Raw genomic sequence first — 18,198 nt, 5'->3', positions numbered from 1 at the left:
AGAGAGAATGGTAGTTACCAGGGGCTGTGGGATATGGAACGTGGGGAGATGCTAGTCAAAGAACACAAGACTTTCATTATAAGATGAACAAGCTCTAGGGATCTAATACACAACATGGTAACTATAGTTAGTAATACTATGTTATTTACTTGAAATTTGCTAAGAGTACATTTGAAGCTTTCTCATCAAATACACAAAAAAGTAACTGTAAGGTGATGGATATGTTAATTAACCTGACTGTGGTAATCACTGCACAAAAGTACAGACACGTCAAATCATCATCACATCATACACTTTAAATATATACATTTTTTGGTCAATTATGCACCAATAAAGCTGGGGAAAGAAAAGAATCACTGCCTCAATTTAAAAGCTTCATCTAATCTAATTTAGACTAGAATAGACTTACTGCTATGCGCTTTACATTATATAATACCTTGCATTATTCCTTTTGGAGCACTTACCATAATTCTAATTAATCATGTGTATTTTTAATGTCTCTTCTCAACTAATCAATTATTCATTTAACAAATATTTGTGTGTCTACCAGCTGGGATACATTGGTGAGTAAGAAGAGACAGGAATTCTGCCTTCAACTCAAACTGGAGGAAGGGAATAGCAGGGAGTAAAAAAATCACATAATCGAATCTTGATTTGATATTTTCATTTGATAAATGCCACAAAATTTTAAGCCCCAAGGAGGAAGAAACCATGTCATCTTGTCTGCTATGCTAGCCTTAGTGTCTGGCCCATGTTAGGCACTCAAATTTATTTGCCGAATAAATGTTTGGGGGAAAAATCTCACTCTGAGACCAAAGACATTCGTTTTCAAAACAGCTTTTAGAACACAGCCCAATTTGTAGGTCAAAACTGCCTGTTATTAATAGTTATCTTCACATCGAGTATCATTCTGAAATTCACAGCCATTTATTTGTATCCTATCTTGTTCTAGGAAGAACCCACATTTGTGTTTTGCTTAGTTTAGAGCTTTTCCTATTTCTTAAAAACTAACACACTTTAGTTTCAGTTTAACCACTGCCCCTCAAGTCATTTCTTATTCTTCTGTTCGTTCTGTAAGAATATGTCAAATGTATTTTTCACTTTGACTTGAGGATTGCAGTGCCTCTATTAATAAAGGTGTCACTATTACATGCTCGTGAAGTCTCCGTAATCCCCAAACGTAAGCGTATAAATGGAACTACTGGTCATCTGCTGGTGTCAAGTATGCTGCTTAATATCCTACAATGCACTGGACAACTCCCCACAACAAAGACCTGTCCAACCCAAAATGTCAGTAGTGCCGAGTTTGGTTCAAGACTCAGCATTAAGGAACTGTATCAACATGTCTGAATAGATGTTAAAAGAGAAAATCCCAAGAAATATCTTAATCATCCACCTCTTTCTCTAATTTACACTTATATAACAAGCAGAAACTAAACTAGTCATAAAGAATTACTGAGGAAAAAGCACATGTATAAGATAAATGGTTACCCTGTTCAAGACTTAAACACAGTTGATTTGATGCTAGAGTAATTATTTCACTGTATTTAAATCTTCTTAGTCACTTTTGGAAACTGGAAATATATAATTCAGGTATCAGAACCAGATTTTATTCCTACCTGAGTACACAGACACAAATTCTGGAAATACATTATGATCGGGCTGTGTCCACATTATTTCCCTTTATCTTTCTACTAAGTTTGTAAATTGCTCTTAAAAAGTTATAATTTTAGAATACTCATATCTTATAACACTAATAATGCCTCATTTTAAGCAAATCTAATAAACAACTAGATTTATAGACAATGAAAAGACAAAATATGGGGTAATAATATGCTTTAGGAAAAAACAATTTAAACAGAAGTTTTGAACATTTAAAATCAAACTAAAAAACATAATATGCAACTTTTATGAAAGACACCTAGTACATAAATTATATCTGATTCTTACACGAAAATAACTTACAGAAAGCAGACTACAAATGCTTTATAGAAGACTGACACCAAGACAAAAATCTATTCCTCCAAATTGGAGGAAACGAAATGGCACTGGCAAGCAACGGATGAGAATTTCAATTTCGTCTGCCATGTCTTATTCCTTAAGATAGAAGGTACTTGGATATGTATTACTCAGTGAACTTTTTGGAGGCCTGATATAATCCATTCATAAATCAAAAAAAGTTTTGTAATTCCAAACTGTAAATGTGTTACCTTAAAGATGCAATTCTACGAAACATTATTCTCAGTACAGGAAATGTGAAGTTCACTAGAGTATCTCTGATTACCAAGGCTCTTATAATGGATATTGGAATCATTATTCTAATCAACTTTCACCATCTAAAACAGCAGAAGACTGTACTAATTCTGCTTAAAATTGTCCAATGGTTCTTTTCTGCTTACAGGATGAATTATAATGTTCTAAGATAGCGTGCGCAGCCTTTCCTGATCTAGCTCCTGCCTATTCTCCAAACTCATTTTATACCACTTCGTCATAAGTAAATTACTTGCCACTAAGAAACCACTAACCCATTACGTTGTTTACTCATCTGCACTTTTGCACGTCTATCTGAAATGCCTTTCCCACCTTTGTTCACCTGTCAAGTGTCCTGTCTGCCAAACTAACTAAAACATTTTCTTTCAGCTTTACAAACTAAGAAATTAACCATATTAAGAAGCAGTTTATTCACGTGTAAAATATACAGACTAGTATACTACAGGTACTGCATAAACGATCTCACAAAGACTCTTCCAATCTTGTCAGAATTCTTTGTTATCAGCATCACATTCTCCAAGTATGTTCACATCCTAATTGAGACATTTTCCTTTCCTTTCTTTTTTATCGAAGAAAAGGAGCTAGACGTTTAACTATTTGACAACAGGGACAATTATTATTACATTTGTATTATCCCCCAGGACCTGTAATAGTGATTTGCCTAATAAATGTAGCTGAATTTCATGGCTTGACAGGCAGAGGATTTGGCTGAAGGAGGACTACTTTTCCCAATAAAGTGGTAAAAGAGTTTTTAAATAATTAGATGACTAATGTAAAAATAAACATTTGTGGGAGAGTGCTTTAGAGAAGACTAAAACAGGTGACAGTCTTCATATATTCAAAAAACATTTCATTAAACACTTGCTTTAAGCTCATATTTTACTGGGGAAGAAAGACAAAACAACAGACAAGATCAATAAACATTACACAGAATGCCTGAAAGGAGCAAGAATAGAGAGATCAAGCCTAAGAGACAGTGAGAGAAATAAGATGGTAGGAAGCACGCTATCGTTATTATTTAATTGGGGGTGGGGGAATGAGTGTTAGTAATGGGAATGATGGTTAAAGCAAGGATGAAAATTTTAATTTCAGAAAAGACAAATTCATGCTGAAAATGGCTAAAAATGAAAAAGAGAATACTCGTACAAATTAAATTATACTCAAGTAGATTAACTTGCAAAAGTAACCAGTTTTTAAGGCACAAGAAACTCAAAAGCACAATGTACTATAAACTCTGGCTTATCTCAGTGGCTTAACTCTACCTAAATTCCGGGATTTAATTCTATAAAAAGAAAAAACTTTTAAAGCCACAAAGGGATGAGGGTGGGGAGGAGAGTTTATGTATCAACCATTTTTTATTAGTTTATCATTCATAAAATTCCCTCTTGGCTCCAAATGTCTTTTGGCTATTTCCAAAACTCAACACCATCCTCAAAGGAAAAATAATATTATTTGCCACAAAAACATTATAAAATGTGCCATGAATTATTAAAAAATTCCAAAAATACTTTACACGCTAGCTGTATGGTAGCACAAAAGTACAAAAGGGGCAATACAGATGCCGAACAAATTACAAAATGTGAACATCACTTGATAATAATTAATTTTAAGGTAACTGCACATCTGAAGAGAATAAAAGAGAGAGTAAAGTAGATTTCGCCATTTCCATTATATTTATGCTTATGTTTATTTTTAGCAATGAAAGAGTGAATGTTTGAAAAAACTCATTCACACAACAATTATTTAAGCACTAGTTGGGTGCCAAGACGACAGGGAAGGAGAAAACAGTTTTATCTTTTCACAAACACACATACACACACAGTGAACTTGGTGGGAAATACGGCATAAATGTTTATGATAAAAAAAGGAAAGTGACATCAATGTACACAGAAGGGCACCAAATCCAAACCTGGAGAGGCTAGAAAAGGATTCGTGGAAAAAGTGAAGTTTAGTTAGCTAAAATAAAGTTGAAAAATATTCTAGAAGTTGAATAAAAATTAAAAATGTATAATGTGTAAGAATATTAGTTGTATTGTTTGTAATAATGTAAACTGGAAACAACTCAAATATCATTCAAAACAAGAACAGATTAAAAAAGCTATGCCATTTTTACATATTAGAATATTATAAAGAAATGAAAACAAACTGTATCTACAGGCAACCACATGAATGAGTCTCACAAACATAATGCTGCATTAAAGAAGCTAGACACAAAAGCATAAATGCTATATAATTCCATTTAAATAAAGTTTCCCACAACAGGTAAAAATAATCTTTGGTGTTTAGAAGTCAGAATACTATTCACATTTGGAGAGAAGGGAGAAATTAGTGATTGAGTGGGGTTCCAAGAGGATTTCTGGGAGTTCTATTTCTTGGGCTGGTGGTGGTTACAAGAACAGGTTTACTTTGTTCACTGAAGTATAAGTTTATGATCTGTATACTTTTTTCTATATAGTCATACTTTTTAAAAAGTTTACAAAAAGAAGCAATGAATAATAGTTCTTGATAATTCAGAAAGACAAAACGAATACGCAAAAGCCCAGAGGAACAGTGCTTGAGGATCCAAAAAGAGTTCACTGTGACTCTGCTATAAAATGCTAACTACAATACCCACACTCAAGATTATTGTGAGGATTAAAAGATAGTATACATGCACAGCACATACCTGGCACAAGTATGCATGTAAATTAGCTTCGATTATTACTATACTATTACTGTGCTATTGATAGCAGTGGCCAAGGTAGAATGACAGAGTCATATTATGAATTTATACTGTATCCTAAGACCAGTGAGGAATTAACGGAGATTTTTACACAGAGAGTAATATGATCACATTTGAGTTTAGGAAATTACCCAAGGAAAAAAGATGTCCAGCTTAAAAAAAAAAAAAGAAAGAAAGAAAGAAAGAAAAAAAAAATGTCAAGAAGAGATTGTCAACAAATCTTGCAGAGAGGTCCAGAATAGAGAAAGAAAGAATTTTTAAAAAGCACCAATCTGAAAATCAGTGATTAGTGATGTTGAGCATCTTTTCATGTCTGCTGGCCATATGAATGTCAACTTCTACTCATTTTTTAATCACATTATTATTATTATTATTTTTTGGTGTTAAGTTGTATGAGTTCCTTATATATTTTGGATCAGATGTATCATTGGTGAATATCTTCCAAAAGTAGGTTGTCTTTTCATTTGAGTTTATCTCTGTATATGGTTTAAGAAAGTAGCCTACTTTCATTTTTTTTGCATGTAGCTGTCCAGTCCTAAAACCATTTATTGAAGAGACTGTCTTTACCCCACTGTATATTCGTGCCTCCTTTGTTACAGATTAATTGACATGTAGGTGTGGATTTATTTCTGGGTTCTCTATCCTGTTCCACTGATCTATGTGTCTGTTTTTATGTCATTACCATGCTGTTTTGATTATTATAGCCTTGAAGTACAGCTTGATACCAGGTAGCATATTAGAATATGCATATTAGATACCTCCAACTTTGTTCTTCTTTCTCAGTAGTGATTTGGCTATTCAAGATCCATGTAAATTTTATGATTTTTTGTTCTAGTTCTATAGAAAATGCCATTGGTATTTTGATACGGATTGCACTGAATCTGTAGATTGTTTTGGGTAGTAAGAATTATCAGGAAAATGAAAATTAAAACCACAATGAGATATCACCTCACACCTGTCAGAATGGCTATCATCGGTAAATCAACAAACATGTTGCCCAAGATGTAGAGAAAAGGGAACCCTTGTGCACTGTTGCTGGGATTGTAAATTGGTGCAACACTACAGAAAACAATATGCATGTTCCTCAAAAAAATTAAACACAGAATTACCATATGACCCAGCAATTCTGCTTATGAGTATCTGAAAAAATCCAAAACACTAGTTCGAAAAGCTATATGTACCCCTATGTTCATTGAAGCATTATTTACAGTAGTCAAGATACAGAAGCAACCTAAGTGCCCATCAGTAGATGAATAAAGATATAGTATATATATACATAATGAGGTATCACTCGACAATAAAAAGAATGAAATTATGCCATTTGTGATAACATGGATGGACCTAGAGGGTATTATGCTAAGTGAAATAAATCAGACAGATAAAAACAAATACCATACGATATAGCTTACATGTGGAATCTAAAAAACAAATGAACAAACAGAAACAAATTCATAGATACAAAGAATAAATCTATTGTTGCCAGATAGGAGGGGGATGAGGGAATGAGTGAAAAAAGTGAAAGGGATTAAGCACAAATTGCCAGGTATAAAAGTCATATGAGGATGTAAAGCATAGCATAGGGAATAGTCAATAATATTGAAATAACTACGTATGGTGCCACATGGGTACTAGACTTATAAGGGTGATCAATTCATAAGGCATACACATGTCTAATCACTATGGGGTACACCTGAAACTAATATGTTGTATGTCAGCTATAACTGAAAAATAAATTTAAAAAAAGAAATCAATATGGAACATTTGAGAGAACAGCTTATAACTTTCTCAATGTTACGCAGTTAATAAGTGACAACTAGAATATAAGGTACTCCAAACTTACAATTTACTACAGAATCTCAATTTAATACTTTTTATATAATTGTAAATTTAAGCACACACATGGCAAAAGAACATTCTTTAACTGTTCATTAAAATTACTTATTTTTTAAAAGAGCCTCCTGGAATCATCACAATTGTTATTACTAAAGACAAATTATACACATATGTATGTATCCATATATATCTATATCTCTATATCCATCCATCCATATCTCCTAAATTCATATTCTTCCAAGGCATAAATTAATTTGGTGTGGATTTTTAATAAACGCCTAAGATATAAGTACGTACCAAATTACCACCAGCACTTACAAATATTATAACACTAATGTGAAAACATTCTTTGTAAGTTAGTGTTATTTCAACAACCACCAAATAAGATGAATGATCTGAGGATTTTGATACATTAGTTATATCACTGTTAATTCATTGTGTCTAAAATATTAACAAATACCATACGATATAAGGAATGCAGTTAGCATGAATGCAATGGCTAGGTATAGAAACAGAGAGAAAGAGCAATCAAGGGAATTGTTTTATAAACTATATAAATATCTAACCAATGTACTGTATACTTGAAACTAATAAAAAAATAAAATTAAAAAACAAAACAAAACAATGAACTGCTCTTGAGCACATGCAATGAGTCTATCAACAAGCAGCTTTTTTGGTTTGCTCGAAGAACATAAAATGTCAGACAGATCCAAAACTTATGCAGCAATGGATTCTTATTGGTTTCAGAACTATTCAAAATGTAGAGCATAAAAATGGGAGAGAGTGAGAAAAGTGGCAGAGAGGGAGGTAAGGGGTGGGGAGAAAGAGAGGAAAAAAGAAATAAAAAGTAAGCATCTGAGGTTTGGCGCTCAACTTTTTTGGTTTATAACCATACCATATACAACCAAAAATAGCTTATATTAAGCCTAAAAGCAAGTAGTAAAATATCATGAACGTCGTATTTTTCACAACCTTGGCATAAATCCACAACTACTACAACAAAATGTGTAATCTGGGTTTATTCACATCAGAACATGGAATGGATTACAGCGTTCAGACAACCAACATATAAAATTTTTTATTCTGATTGAAAATACTAAAAGTCAGGCTAAAATCTGTAATACAGTTAAAGTTGGGTCACAGGAATATGGAGATTTATTGTGCTTTCTTCTACTTTTACATATATTTGAAATTTCTCATAATGATTTTTACAAATTACGCCCAAGGTTTCAAATACTGTCCTGGGAAAGCTGCTTTTGATTTCCCCAAAGAAAAAAAGTAATCATAGTTTGCTGGAGTTGGTATAAAACAGAGAATTGCAACTGTAAATTCACTGAATGGAATGTGTAATATGGCATTCCTGTGAACCCACCTACTTTAAAACAAGCTAACAAAAATGCCAGTTGAATCCCAGTTAAATATCAGAATAAGGACTAATTCTTTAGGACAATATATATTTTTTTAAATTCATAATTTGGTCTTCAGCCAATTTTTGTGCCCCATGGTTTCTGCCACATTGCAACTTTCAGCGATGCTATAATAATTTTCAAAAAAACAGAACATATCATACTTTCAAGCTTTTGTTTCTGGTGTAAAAGGAAATCGTTGTTGGGTTAAGAGTAGAGCAAATACTTCATCTGATTTTTGTTTGCAACACAGATGATTAAGGAAGAATCAGAGCAGAAGATAAGAAACCATTAAGAATTTTTCCAGTAGTCCAGGCAAAAAAGTAGGATTGACTTAGAATCTTTGGAAATGGAGGGAAGGGGTGGATTTAAGATATATTTGGAAGCACAATCAATAATTGGTGGGCTGGATACAGGAGATGAGAATGAGGATAAGTGAAAGATGACTTCCAGGTCTCCAACATGTAAAACGAGATATACTGAGATGAAGAATATCAGAGGAACAGATTTGGTATTTGGTAGAGGGAGATCAAGAGTTCAGCTGTAGATATGTTATATTTAGACTATCTGAAAGATATACAAGTGGAAAGAAATCAAGTAAATCAAATATTGAGATAGGCTAGGAACTGGGAGGAGATAGAAAAAACAAAGATCAAGGAAGTGTAAAGATGGAATCACTGTATGTCAAAGCTGTGGGAGTCTAAAACCTACAGTGAGCTATGTTACATTTATTCTACCAACTTCAACAGAGTGAGGCTGACTTGAGGGAGTCTTTCCGAATTACTTACGTTTATTATAAAATTATTCACATATCAAACAAAAAATGCAAAACAAAATTACTTAGTCTAACTAGGCTAAATTTTCCAGACAGATGATAAAGAGGAAAAAATTGGGGGGAAAAATAACAAAATAACCACCACACACAGATGATAGTCAAGGTCCAAAACCATCCCTGGACCTTCAAATGTTAAGAATGCAAGAATGCAGAGGTGCCACATCATTCTTGCAGAAAGAGTCCTGGAACTATAAAGCTCAGAATTTATATGACCAGTGATAGGAATTCCATTCTATGACTGGTTTTCCTAGAAGTCTTGGTTTTCTTAGAGGTCTTAGTTTCTTTAGATGTCTTGCTGTACTTACTCTTGCAACAACTGATTTTAAGGCTGGCTAGCAAACCCTAATGTGCTAGTCCTAGGTACTAATATAAAAATATGCTGCTCTATATCCTATCTTGGATAACGGTCCCATAATTCAATCTGGCCTCCTAAAGAGAAGCCTGGAAATGATTCTCCATCCTTCCTCCTTTTTCTGTATGCCCTTAGCTCATCAATTACTAAAATCTGTTAACACCTCATATCTTTTGAATTCTTTCCTTTTCCCCCATTTCTACCTCTACTCTTATTTCAAATCCTCATAATTTCTTGGTTGGGCTATCTTGACAACCTCCTGATTGATTTGCCTGTTCTATTCTATTACTCCACTGGCAGAGTAATCTTATAAAACTGCAAATTAAGCTATGTCACTCCCATGCTTAAAACCCTTCAATGGTTTTCCTCTACCTATGAGTTACTTAATATCCCTATCTGTAAAGTGGAAATGATAAAAATAGTTCCTATTTCTACAGAAGACTGTTGTGAAAATCAAATGAATTCTAGTATAAGCACTTAATGCATAATCCACAGTAAAATAAAATGATTGAAAAATAATGGTAATGACTATTGTATTTTGCTTAGAAGTTTCTCCATGACTCAATTTCTATTTCTCTTTTTTCTTCTCATATCCCACAATCATCCAACAACCATTCACAGACCCATACAAAGACGCCTGATCATTCCTCTCCTTTATACCACAACTTTAATATTATATCTGCCTCTATTACAACATTTATCATACTGTATAGTAAGATAGCCTTGTTTACCTTATAAGATCATGCTTCAGGAAGACATATATTATATACTGTACCATTAAGCCCCCTAGCACAATGCCTGGCCCACAGACATTAACTGAAAAAAAATTATGAGGGAAGAGAGTTGCACAAAAGGGCTCTAGAGGATTGCCATGGTTCTTTTGACCACAAAAATCTCATTATTGTTGAAATAAAATAAAGGGGCAATTTTAGAACGGGTGGAAAGAATGAGTGGGTCAACAAAAACTGTGAGAGGAGAAAAGGATCTGTGGGTTCAGACTGATAAAAAGAGTGAAGTTAGTTATGTAACACAGCAAGTTAGATAAGTAAGCTAATGTATATACATAGGGAAATTCTACCCTATTTCTGAGTTATACTTACACCAGAATAGAAATATTAAAAGGTCAAGATATAAGGCAAAAGAGAAAAAACAGGCAATGATTAGGCTGATGCCATAATATTGGTGTGTTTTTTAAAAAACACAAAGTTTACCAGGGCACTACTTATATTCTAAATGGTGAAAAATAAAGTAAAGAAATAAAATGGAGTCAGTATAGTCAAGATGCTAACTTACTAAAATCAAGTGTGTTCAGGAAAGGATTCTATTATTCTTGTTTTAACTAGCCTGGGAACTTAAACTTTTGAACTTTTTAGTCCTGCATCAATGCCTGAGTATATATCAAACCTCCAGATAACCCTCTGGTTACCTCCTGAAGCAGCGGTCCCCAATCTTTTTGGCACCAGGGACCAGTGCTCCTATGAGAATCTAATGCCTGATGATCTGAGGGAACCCTTAATTCTGGGGAGGGAGTTGAGGCAGTGAGGCTAGCGCTAGCAAGGGAACCCTTAATTCTGATATGTGCATCCAAATCCAGATGGAGCTTCACTCGCTCACCTGCCACTCACCTCCTGCTGTGCGGCCGGGTTCCTAACAGGCCACACACTGGTACCAGTCCGCGGCCCGGGGGTTGGGGGCCCCTGCCCTGAAGGACTAGGAAAAGAATGTTCACATACCCAGACAACCTGATTTCCAACATTCAGACCACCTGTCATCTAGAAGATGACCATCTTGGGACCAACCCAGAGACCAATCTCAAGAATGTATTTTTACTCTAAGAACCCTCAGCTTTTCTTTCTTCTTTGGAACACCCTGTTTACTGCCTAGTGGTTTTTATGGTTTGCAAACTCTAAGACCCTTGAATAAATCTTTATCATTTATTTCCAGTTGAAGCCTCTAGACTCTTTTCGAGTTCATTTGATAACAAGTATAGGGGAACACAGGCAAAGGAGAGTCAAAATGAAATAAATTTTCATTAGCTATATTCTACTTCATCATTTGCCATTCTTGAGAAAATTTAAGAAGAGATGGAAAGGTAATGGCCATAACTCTTAGAATTAGAATAGAAGGCAACTTTATATCCAGTTTATATTTATAAAAAATTGACAATCTGTGCTGGGGAAAATCCTTGCCTAACTCCACGCTCTCATCACCCGCCATTCCCAATTGTAAGAGCATGAAAGAAATTTGTGGATATTATTCCCTGAGTAACGCATCTCAAGGGAACCCTTAATTCTGATATGTGCATTCAAATACAGAAAGAAGCTCCCAATCTCTCTCATTCTAGGCCAAGAACAAAAGGCCGAGGGAGTCTAAACCCAGAATACTTTTTTCCCTACCCTTGAATTCAAGGTTCTGAAATAAAACAGAAAACTATAGTTGGAGACACAACTATCTGATCAAGAAGGATCGGACTTGCTAACTTTTTTAACCAGGATCAACCAAAAGAGTAATATAGATTTGGATGTGAATTCTACTTTCATATTTCCTAAGTGGAAAGTCTTGGGCAAGTCAGGGTCTCTAAGCCTCAGTTTTCTCATCTACAAAAATGCAGATAAAAACTGTACTATTTCACATGTGATTAATACACATAAAAGCTTAGCATAGTGACTGGCACAAGGTTAAGCAGTCAGTAAAGACGAGCTATCATTATTTCAGTTAATACTATCTCTAGTATCATTTCAAAAGGCAATTCTGAGTGTTGAAAAATCTATAGACAATTTATATATTACTATGTGATTTCAAGGGCTGAGAGTGACTAATTCAAGAAAACGTAATATTTCAACTAATGATACTGCTTATAAATATTTTTTTGTTTAGTAATAATCTTACATTTACCGAATGCTTTAAGTATGATAAGGACTTTTATTTTTCCAACCATTTGAGGGCAAATGGCCTACATGATGTCCCATCATCCCTGAATATTTAAAAAGTATTTTCTACAAAGGCATTCTCTTACAAATAAATACAATCATTAAAACCGGGAGATTAACAATGATACATTATGCTCACTGCTTTTAAGGTGTCCCTGCTCCTAGGCCCCTTCTCAGTGACATATAGAGTATGTTGTATACAGCTGACCCTTGAACAACAGAGGTTTGAGCTGAGTGGGTCCACTTATATGTGGATTTTTTTCAATAAATGCTATAAACGTATTTTTTCTTCCTTATGATTTTCTTAATAACGTTTTTCTCTAGCTTATTTTATTGTAATGGTACAGTATATAATACATGTAACATAAAAAATACATCTCAATTGACTGTTTATGTTACTGGTAAGGCTTCCAGTCACTAGTACGCTATTTGCAGTTGTTTTTGGGGAGTCAAAAGTTACATATGGATTTTGGATTGCACAAGGGGTCAGCATTCCTAACCTCCACATTGTTCAAGGGTCAACTATATACTTATGCACATTTAATTCTCTATTTCTGTGTCTGTCTGTCTGTCTGCCTATCTATCTATCTAAAATGAAAACCATGAGTTCATGCCAAAACCCAATACTACAAACAGCATTCTAGTTTCCTCCACTTTCATTTTTGTAACACTTCTCAGACAGTGAGAGGCATGGCTCACATTATCTTTAATAGTTACTTATCTGACTAGTCTCCCTATATGTAACCAATCTCCCATGTGGCTGCCTCCCCTTCCCCACATGGATGCTCTCCTCACCGCCCCCTTCTCTGGCCCAACACTCCAAGCCTTCTCCAAGTGTATAACCTCCTAACCTGTTCAGGCCCCTATTCCTCATGCCTGGCTCCCCTCCTATAAGAATAACCTCCTTACCCTGCTCAAGCTCTACATCCCATATTGAGCTGACCATCTCTGCACCCTTAGGCTCTAACATCTTGCATTTGGAAGCTGCCATGCTCAGCCCACTTGAGTAAGCCTCAGTACACCCCCAGCAAGATACCATCCTACACGGGGATGACTTTCTATACCCTAACAGTCTCCTCATCCTCCCAGGAGATGCCCTTCTCATTCTCTTACCCTGTGCAGCTCTGGACACCCCTCACGGGGGCCAGCCAAGCCACTCTCATACCAGGCTACCCTCCTTCACAGAGACCACAGCGACCCTGCTTAGGCTTCGACAACTTGTACCGGTATGTCCTCCTGTGCAGACTGCTCCTTGCCCCCCACTACACCCTTAACCCACATGGGGACCTTCCTCACCCCTGTCAGGTTCTGAAATCCCACTCTTTCAAGATGACGTGCTCCCCATGCCATGTACCCCACCCAGTGTGGACACTTACCTCGCTTAGTTCCACCTAAAGGTTTTAGTACTGAATTGTTCAAGAAGGGAAGGGAAAGGACAGGAAGAACAACTGATGACATTTTAAAGAAAGAAATACAAGTGAATAAACTGCACAGGCACCCAAAATCAGAGCTAATTAAAAAGATAATCTACTTGTCAAAGTATCTGTTCTTTCTACTTAAAAAAACTTTCATACTAATTCCTTCTAAATTTAAAAGTCAGTTGAAAATTGATAAAGGAAAAAATCTTGTCTTTCTTTTCTAGCCAAACATATATTTTATTTAAGCATCTTAAATTGGCCTTAGAAAATCCAGTTCATTTAAAAAAAAAAAAAAAGACCAATTTTATTTTAAGAGTTTAAGAAATATGGTTGTTTCAAACACCAGAATTAAAAATATCCAGAATATGGAAGTTTGACTTATTTTCAGTATAACAGTACTACTGCTTCCAGTACACTTATTCCAACTCTGCAAAAATGAGCCTTGCTTGTCAGAGAAAACCTTCTCCTTGCTCCTTGTTCCTATAAGGAAGGATGCTTTGTAAGCCCTACCTGAGCGTCTCTTCACCCTAGGAAAATGAAGTGACTGATCTAATTGGTGGTTCTGGGAAGAATAACTGGGTAGACAGAGCTCAGTTCTCCTCCTTTTCCCCTTGGTAGTGAGCTACTGAGAGAATGTACCTGCAGAAGCTCATTTTCTGCTCTGCTTCCATAGCGTGCCGAGCACTGAGTGAATAAGCTGGTCTCTGCCAGACCGCCTGACTCTCCCACCAAGCTACTCCTCTAGTCTGGCCTCTATCAGGAACAGAAGTGACATTTTGGCTTGTATCTTTCTCATTTTTCAAGTTGTTCAAGGTCCAATTAGAAAAGAAGGGTGCCATTTCAGAGGACTTCGGCAATCCAATATCTTAATTAATATATTAAAGTGGAGATTGCTCATTTTCCCAATTTTGACTTAAAAGGACTCCTTCAATTTAAGCTTCTTAAAAACTATTACAAACAAAAAAATCCCTCAAACTCGAACCAACAGCAGATGTTCAAAATAAAAAAATAAGCAAACTTATCTGATCATGCTTATTACTCATTTTAAAAAAACTTCAAAGGCTCATAATTTCCTCCTTATAGAGGCCATAATTTATATTTCCAGTCCTACTTCCAACCCCCATTCTATATTATGATATTAGATTGCTGAATATTTTCAGACTATATCATTTAAACTTCTATACCTTTTCTTATTCTAACTCTTTGCCTGTTCCCTCCAACCAACTCTTCTGCTGGATCACTTAATTTAAGGACCAGCAAACTACGGCCTGTAGGCCAAATCCATATATTTTTGTAAATAACTTTTTTATTGCAACACAGCCATGCTCATTCATTTATATAATGGTTTTGCACTACAACAGCATAGTAGTTGCAATAGAGATCATGTGGCCTGAAAAGCCTAAAATATTTACTATACAGCCCTTTACAAAAAGTTTGCTAACTTCTACTCAGTCTTGTGAAGCCTAGTAATTTCAGATCCATCAAGTCAAAATTAATTGATCTCTCCTCTGCTTTTCCATAATATTATACCAACTCTAATACTTAACATCCCCAATAATTGTGAGCTCTTAAAAAGCAAAGTCTAAACCCTACACCTAGTGTAGACAATAAGCTTTTTTACCCAACCCACAGTTCTCATCTTTCCTAACACTTTTCCCATTCTTGGGGGAAGTATTTTGGAAGAAACTTCTGCCCTTTTCCCTAACCCTTATTCAGTCCTCCCAAAGGAAAGAGGAATGACTAATACTGGCAACATCTTGATAGTTGTTCCTAATGAGATGGGTTAATGTTTTAAAGGCCATTTTTCATGCATGGCCAAGTCTCCTGCTTACTCTGCCTAGATGGTCATACTTACCAATAAGCAAGTTGCTTGGTAAACTCACTGGGGTAGAGTTTCCTTGTATTTTAGAAGAGACCTGCAACTCCAGCTGCTGTCTTTGATAGGTTGGTAAATTCAAATCAGGAGGATATGACGTAAACAATTCCAATGTCTAAGTCTGGCCTCAGTTCCAAGTCAAGTTTTTCAATACAACTTTATCGTCTAAAAAGCTAATACTTTTAAAACAAGCACATAGATACAGAGAACAGACTGGTGCTTGCCAGAGGCAGGGGATGGGGGCAAGCAAAATGGGTGAAAGGGGTCAAAAGGTACAACTGTCCAGTTACCAAATAAATCATGGGGGTGTAATGTACAGCATGGTGACTACAGTTAATAATACTGTATTGTGTATTTGAAAGTTGCTGAAAGAATAAATCTTAAAATCCTCATTACCAGAAAAAACTCAGTCAATTGGCACACAGTAGGATTCAAAATATGTGATGAGTGACAATAGTAAATTAATTGTAAAAAATCATTCCTTTAAAATGTGCAACACACTAATGCCACGTATATCATATCTTAGTGATAAATTGAATTAGGAAAATACTCTTTGAAGAACAAAAATAAATTTATAGTTCACATTCAGTGATTCAAACCAAGCCCATCTTTCTACCTAATTTATCTGACTCAATATTTTGTTACTATCAACTTCCAGGTTAATTAAATAACATAAAATAATCATGAATTCAAAAAAGTATTCCCCATCTTACTGAGTACTGTAAATGGTTTCTCCCACCTAAAAAAGCAAACATCCCTAGACTCCAGATCCTTTCAATTACTGCTTCATTTATCTGCTCCTCAAAATGTGGCATCTCAAAGGAGTAGTGTACTACAAATGTTATATCCACTTATATATATCTTAGTCACTTTCTAACCTAATGTATGGCTTCCATCCCCACCACTCTGCTGAAATTTATCTAGTAAAGGTCACCTAGCATCTCCAAGTTGCCAAAAATAATGTACAATTCCCTGTTTCACGGTATTTAACATTCTTCTCGCCTCTCGGATTTGGTGATGCTACTCTCTCCTGGTTTTCTACCTAGCCAATGGCCTTACTTTTCAGTGTAAAAGTTCAGTGGCCTTTGAAGCTGTTCTTCCTCTGCCCAAAGAACGTTAAGATTCCTTAAGGTGTGTGGCACTGAGTACTATTACTCCTCTCATTATACTAACCCTTACTTCTAGGTTATCGCATCCATTTCCATGGATTTAAGCATTATCTGTATGCTGATAATTCTCTAATTTATATCTTCAGCCCAGAAACCACTATTACATAAATATTAAAGCACCTTCCATAAAAACAAAAAATAGTGAACATTTGAGGACAGATATCCTAGTCACAGATTTCCACCTGTGAAAGGTGAAATGACTTGTGACTAAGGTTACAATGACAAAGGCTAAGGAAGGAACTGTATTCTTTCATTTCTTCATCCTTTGGCCATCTGTGAAGACTTAGTCCTTTGTCCCCACATGTTTACTAAATGGTCTACTATCTAAATATGAAGACTACTTGACAAAGTCACTTCCACAATACCATCAGAAAAGAATTGGCCAATTTGAATAAATGGAGAAAAGACTCAAACTTGTTTTTCCATAAGTACTTGAGAAAAGACTCTAAGGTGCAAATGAATTAGAAAGGTGACTGAGGATGTAGGGTAGAAGATATGACTAAAAAGATACTCAAGAATTTGGGGCAATGTATACATAAAGAGAAACAAAAGCAGATAAAAACAGTTGGGCTGTCTAAAGACGAAACTAGACAAATCGGGGAAGCAGCAGTTTGGTGGACTCTAATCAACTAACTGCATATGGTTAGGAGCTTTTACTTGAAAAAGGACAAATGGATGATACTACTGCTTTACAAACTACAAAAATCAAAGCAGCTATTTCAAACGATAATTTAATGCAAGTTACAGGGTAGACTGAAAGACAGTAAAACCAGCAGTTTTACCTGGCAGATACTCATGTAAATCACAATCTTATCTGAATTTGCCCAAGTGCTTGCTCTTTCAGAAAAACTGAATGCATGAGATATTTTAAAGAAAGTAATAATAATTTGGCAATATATCAAGGTAAAGAAAAAAACGAAGCAAATGTAAATAAGCAGGACAGGGTTGCTACTAATTGTGAGAAAATTCTATGAATAAAGGAAAGGAGAGGAGATATAGAAAAATGATTCTTCACTCTTTTATTTTTTAGAAAACAAAAATTCTCAAAATTTATATTTAGCTTGAATTAAGAACAAAGTGCCATTCTTCAAGTACAAATATGGCATTATCTTGTTATCTTAATGAGATTCCTAGTGGGAGCAGTAGGTTGGTATGGGCCTATTCACAGTCTCCTATCTATATTCTCTGGTGAAAAAAGACTTTTGAAAGAATTACTTAATGATAGATTCAGCCCTAAGTATGGACTCTAATAAAGTTAAATAAGTCCCACAAATGTTGAATCTATGAACTTGGTGCTCTAACTAACCGTTATCATCCATGAATGCTGGCCATGTGTATACCAAAAGAGAAAGAAAATTATCAAAAAAGAAGACAGAAACTTCACAC

General features: G+C 35.2%; 1 protein-coding gene across 20 annotated transcripts in view; it reads right to left on the bottom strand.

Moving 5' to 3' along the window:
• LCORL (ligand dependent nuclear receptor corepressor like) overlaps positions 1 to 18,198 on the bottom strand; it is a 120,273-nt gene that overhangs the window by 95,045 nt on the left and 7,030 nt on the right. The window lies entirely within an intron of this gene.

The sequence above is a fragment of the Pteropus medius genome, unplaced genomic scaffold, assembly GCF_902729225.1.
Source record: "Pteropus medius unplaced genomic scaffold, Ma_sr-lr_union100, whole genome shotgun sequence".
Classification (NCBI taxonomy): Eukaryota; Metazoa; Chordata; class Mammalia; order Chiroptera; family Pteropodidae; genus Pteropus; species Pteropus medius.
Note: the sequence above shows the minus strand (reverse complement) of the source record. Positions and strands in the feature narration are given on the sequence as shown.